This window comes from Salvelinus fontinalis, chromosome 6, assembly GCF_029448725.1.
Source record: "Salvelinus fontinalis isolate EN_2023a chromosome 6, ASM2944872v1, whole genome shotgun sequence".
Taxonomy (NCBI): Eukaryota; Metazoa; Chordata; class Actinopteri; order Salmoniformes; family Salmonidae; genus Salvelinus; species Salvelinus fontinalis.
Genome location: NC_074670.1, coordinates 12,913,898 through 12,919,897, shown reverse-complemented (window position 1 = coordinate 12,919,897; position 6,000 = coordinate 12,913,898). Strand labels below are relative to the sequence as shown.

General features: G+C 48.5%; 1 protein-coding gene across 2 annotated transcripts in view; it reads left to right on the top strand.

The window, feature by feature from the left end:
• The window catches only part of LOC129857089 (protein S100-A16-like), a 7,973-nt gene extending 7,912 nt beyond the window's left edge, over positions 1–61 (top strand). For both annotated transcript variants that reach the window (XM_055925015.1, XM_055925014.1), the window contains exon 3: positions 1–61. This exon is cut by the window's left edge and continues 608 nt beyond it. The gene's annotated coding sequence lies outside the window, so the exon portion shown is untranslated.
• The last annotated feature ends 5,939 nt before the right edge of the window (positions 62–6,000 follow it).

The following is a 6,000-nucleotide window of genomic DNA, read 5'->3' as shown; positions in this document are numbered from 1 at the left end:
ACACTTCTACAGTAAATGGTTTGTTATCATGTTGAAATAAATGCCATGGCAATGTTTTAAAGTCTTGTCTTCTTTCACTACTCTAACATGATCTCTAAATGACATTCTCTAGGTGGCCCTGTGTCATGATGAAGACACACCTTATAGAACTGATACCTGCTTCCATGGCCACCAGCGGCCCCTTCTAAATATAGTCATGTCACACTCCGTGGCCCACGATGCACCAGAATATTGAAATTGGACACCAATATACAACACCACCTATTGTGCACAGCAAGGATACACACGTCTTCTGCCAACAGAATACAATGCTGCATTGCACCAGGGAGAGATAAACAAGTCTATACTGTAATACAGGCAGATCTATACACTAGAATCCTACTTTCCACTCCCCCGGGGCGAGCAGCCTCAGAGCTGAAGTGGGTGCAACATACAAGTACGGTATGTTACATTAACATTCAGACTTAACAACAAGCTGTGCACAGACACTATACAACTCAGGGGTTGTATAAGCCTGAGTCGTGGTCAAAGAAACAGCACATAGAAATAAACAAGGAGACATATTTATTTTCCTGTTTTGGTTTGTGGAGTGCAGTTGTCATTAAAATATACATTACAATAGCTATGTATTTGTATGAATGTAGGATTTTAATTTTGTTTGCTTGTATACGTGTGTGTTACAGAAGGGATAGCTATGCATTTGTATGAATGTAGGATTTGTGTGTAATTATGTTTGCTTGTATACGTGTGTGTTACAGAAGGGATAGCTCTGCATGGCTGCCTGTCAAGGGTGTTGTCTCCATTCAGCTAGTACCCTCTGATCCTGTACCAGCTTCCCTTTCAAACAGACGCAGGCCAGACACACACCCACTAGGCTAACCACAGCCTCTGGTCTGTTGGGCTGTTTACATTATAAACCCCCTCTGGAGCTCCTATATTACCCTGATGCCATTCCAGCATGTTCTGCCCTTCAGTTCAATAACCACTACCATCTAACCTACTGGGAGACAGAACCATTGTTTCAGGCCTAATCACCAACTGAAATTGGCTGCTACCAACCAGTGGGTCCAACACAGCATTTGGAAACACAGTGCCAGGCCAAGCAGGGCAGCTGTTGGACCAGGCCCAGCCAACAAGGTCATCACACCCCACGCCCTGAGGGGAACAGACACAGTTCACTGAGCAGATGCTTGAGAATGACAGATTACAGTTTTTCCTAATTGTTTACACACTAAAATTGGAACTTGAAACGCAGTCACCGAAACCTGAAACTCATGTACCAAATCCTTAGACCAAGTCTGCAAAATTGCAAGCTCTATAAACAATGCCAAGCTCTATAAACCAATTGGCAACACCCACTCCTCACAGGTGTAAACACTAGTTGCTGAATTGTTCACTTAGAAATCAGAGCTTTAGCGCTATAAAAGGCCACAGATAAGCTCTCCTCTTCTGGAGGAAAATGGAGGTCAATGGTGAATCAAGAGCTCGAGGTGAAGGTGTGAGAAGAGGATGAGGAGGATGAGGAAGGACAGTTGTCTCAGATGAGATCAGGGCCACATTTGTTGACCATGTGCTCAACCATGTGTTGAGTATGAGGGAGGCTGGGCAGAGTTCAGTTCAACCTGAGCCACTACACGGTTGGATCTATCATCCATACATTCAGAAATGACAACCGGTAAGTTACATACCATCTACACTACTGCATCTATCATCCGTACATTCAGAAATGACAACCGGTAAGTTACCTACCATCTACACTACTGCATCTATCATCCGTACATTCAGAAATGACAACCGGTAAGTTACCTACCATCTACACTACTGCATCTATCATCCGTACATTCAGAAATGACAACAGGTAAGTTACCTACCATCTACACTACTGCATCTATCATCCGTACATTCAGAAATGACAACCGGTAAGTTACATACCATCTACACTACTGCATCTATCATCCATACATTCAGAAATGACAACAGGTAAGTTACATACCATCTACACTACTGCATCTATCATCCGTACATTCAGAAATGACAACCGGTAAGTTACCTACCATCTACACTACTGCATCTATCATCCATACATTCAGAAATGACAACCGGTAAGTTACATACCATCTACACTACTGCATCTATCATCCGTACATTCAGAAATGACAACCGGTAAGTTACTTACCATCTACACTACTGCATCTATCATCCATACATTCAGAAATGACAACCGGTAAGTTACCTACCATCTACACTATGCTCTTTATGTTTACTGCAGTCTGACATACCAGTAGAACTATGTTACTCAGGGATTGTTTCCCAACGTTACAGTAATGTCATCATGTTTGTGGCTCTTCTGCAGAACTGAGAGACGGCCCGGCCATGGTGGAAGAACCCGGCTGTTCACACCAGAACAGGAGACCGCTATTGTGAACATGGTGGTGGCAAACAATACCATTAGACTACGAGGAATCCAGAACCACATCATTTCAGAAACACAATATTCAATAACATTCACCAGGAGGGCTTGTCTACACTGGACCGTGTGTTACAGCACAACCGAATCCGGATGAAACAGGTCCACAGGGCGCCATTTGAGCGACACTCAGAGGGTTAAAGAACAGCACTATGAATATGTGCAAGTAAGTACTATACTGTGAATTTACTATCATATCAGCACTGTATAGACACATCCAGTGTATTGTGCCTCACCATACTGACTGCTCTAGGTCTATGGCACCTTGTCTTGTCTGCTTCAGAGTCTTGGAGCTGGATGTTAGCCAAAAGAAGGGGACGGAACATTATTGGCCACCGTGCCATTGTGAATGTCCCTGGACAGCGTGGAGGGAATATCACCATGTGTGCAGCCATTAGCCAGCAAGGCGTCCTCCATCACCATGCCAACCTTAGTCCCTACAACACCGCCCTTCTCATCACATTCCTGGACACACTACATGGCATCCTCATTCCAGCCAAGCAGAGGGGTGGACCAGAGCAGCCCAGGTATGTTGTCATCTGGGACAACGTGAGTTTCCACCGGGCTGCTCTGGTCCCCTACTGGTTCATCGACCACCCACAATTTGTTCTATACCTCCCACCATATTCCCCATTCCTAAACACAATCGAATAGTTTTTTTCGGCATGGCGATGAAGGTGTATGACCGCCATCCCCTCGCCTGCATGCCTCTTCTGCAGGCAATGGAGGAAGCATGTGGTGAAGTTGATGGGGGGGCTTTCGGCGGCTGGATCCGTCACTCCAGATGATTCTGTTTAGCCAGGGAACACATGGCTTGTGATGTAGATGAGGTGCTGTGGCCAGACCCAAATAGGAGGCAGGTGTAATGAACACGAGGGGAGACAGCGCTGGTTTCTGGGTAGCTGGGTCCAGGGGCAGGCAGAAGGTCGTACACGGGGGGGCCAAAATGGCAATAGTACAGGCAGGGGAAAAGGCTAGTAACGTTGTCCTGGAGATCAGGCAATAGATAGATAACAGGAAATCCGATAGGCTAAAGTACAGGCAGGGAATAGGCAAAAGGCAGGGTTAGTGAGGCAGGCAAAAACTATCATACACAGGAGAAGCCGATCATGGGAACCACAGCACTCTGCAAGCCGTGTGTCACAAAACAAACAATACCTCACAGTGATGGGGTGCAGCAAACATGTGGAAACAATTGTGGAAACTGTAAATGAAATATTTTCCATTTCAGAGTATAAGTATTGAGATAGTCTGTATTTTAATCTTGTGGATGGCATGCATCTTTGAAAGAATATTGTCGGCGCCATAGCAGGGCCTCTCACCTTCCTCCAGGGTTTCTCCTGTTGTCGTGGTGTTTATCTAAACATTGCTTTCCCTGGCCTATGTTTTGACACGCAGTACAAAATGGCTACAGCCCCGGGACATGGTAATCCACTGCTACAATAGCACACTGACTGAGACAGTAAGTGATACCCCATTGTGGCTCTCTCTGCACCTTGTCTCCATTGTGGCTCTCTGCACCTCGTCCCCATTGTGGCTCTCTCTGCACCTCGTCCCCATTGTGGCTCTCTCTGCACCTTGTCTCCATTGTGGCTCTCTCTGCACCTTGTCTCCATTGTGGCTCTCTCTGCACCTCGTCTCCATTGTGGCTCTCTCTGCACCTTGTCTCCGATGTGGCTCTCTCTGCACCTTGTCTCCATTGTGGCTCTCTCTGCACCTCGTCTCCATTGTGGCTCTCTCTGCACCTTGTCTCCATTGTGGCTCTCTCTGCACCTCGTCTCCATTGTGGCTCTCTCTGCACCTTGTCTCCATTGTGGCTCTCTCTGCACCTCGTCCCCATTGTGGCTCTCTGCACCTCGTCTCCATTGTGGCTCTCTCTGCACCTCGTCTCCATTGTGGCTCTCTCTCTGCACCTTGTCTCCATTGTGGCTCTCTGCACCTCGTCTCCATTGTGGCTCTCTCTGCACCTTGTCTTCATTGTGGCTCTCTCTCTGCACCTTGTCTCCATTGTGGCTCTCTGCACCTTGTCTCCATTGTGGCTCTCTCTGCACCTTGTCTCCATTGTGGCTCTCTGCACCTTGTCTCCATTGTGGCTCTCTCTGCACCTTGTCTCCATTGTGGCTCTCTGCACCTTGTCTCCATTGTGGCTCTCTCTGCACCTTGTCTCCATTGTGGCTCTCTGCACCTTGTCCCCATTGTGGCTCTCTGCACCTTGTCTCCATTGTGGCTCTCTCTGCACCTTGTCTCCATTGTGGCTCTCTCTGCACCTTGTCTCCATTGTGGCTCTCTCTGCACCTCGTCTCCATTGTGGCTCTCTCTGCACCTTGTCTCCACTGTGGCTCTCTCTACACCTTGTCTCCATTGTGGCTCTCTCTACACCTTGTCTCCATTGTGGCTCTCTGCACCTTGTCTCCATTGTGGCTCTCTCTCTGCACCTCGTCTCCATTGTGGCTCTCTGCACCTCGTCTCCATTGTGGCTCTCTGCACCTCGTCTCCATTGTGACTCTCTGCACCTCGTCTCCATTGTGACTCTCTGCACCTTGGCTCCATTGTGGCTCTCTCTGCACCTCGTCTCCATTGTGGCTCTCTCTGCACCTTGTCTCCATTGTGGCTCTCTGCACCTTGTCTCCATTGTGGCTCTCTCTGCACCTTGTCTCCATTGTGGCTCTCTGCACCTTGTCTCCATTGTGGCTCTCTGCACCTTGTCTCCATTGTGGCTCTCTCTGCACCTTGTCTCCATTGTGGCTCTCTCTGCACCTTGTCTCCATTGTGGCTCTCTGCACATTGTCTCCATTGTGGCTCTCTGCACCTTGTCTCCATTGTGGCTCTCTGCACCTTGTCTCCATTGTGGCTCTCTCTGCACCTTGTCTCCATTGTGGCTCTCTGCACCTTGTCTCCATTGTGGCTCTCTGCACCTTGTCTCCATTGTGGCTCTCTCTACACCTTGTCTCCATTGTGGCTCTCTCTACACCTTGTCTCCATTGTGGCTCTCTGCACCTTGGCTCCATTGTGGCTCTCTCTGCACCTTGTCTCCATTGTGGCTCTCTGCACCTCGTCTCCATTGTGGCTCTCTCTGCACCTTGTCTCCATTGTGGCTCTCTCTGCACCTTGGCTCCATTGTGGCTCTCTGCACCTTGTCTCCATTGTGGCTCTCTCTGCACCTTGTCTCCATTGTGGCTCTCTCTGCACCTTGTCTCCATTGTGGCTCTCTCTGCACCTTGTCTCCATTGTGGCTCTCTGCACATTGTCTCCATTGTGGCTCTCTGCACCTTGTCTCCATTGTGGCTCTCTGCACCTTGTCTCCATTGTGGCTCTCTCTGCACCTTGTCTCCATTGTGGCTCTCTGCACCTTGTCTCCATTGTGGCTCTCTGCACCTTGTCTCCATTGTGGCTCTCTCTACACCTTGTCTCCATTGTGGCTCTCTCTACACCTTGTCTCCATTGTGGCTCTCTGCACCTTGGCTCCATTGTGGCTCTCTCTGCACCTTGTCTCCATTGTGGCTCTCTGCACCTCGTCTCCATTGTGGCTCTCT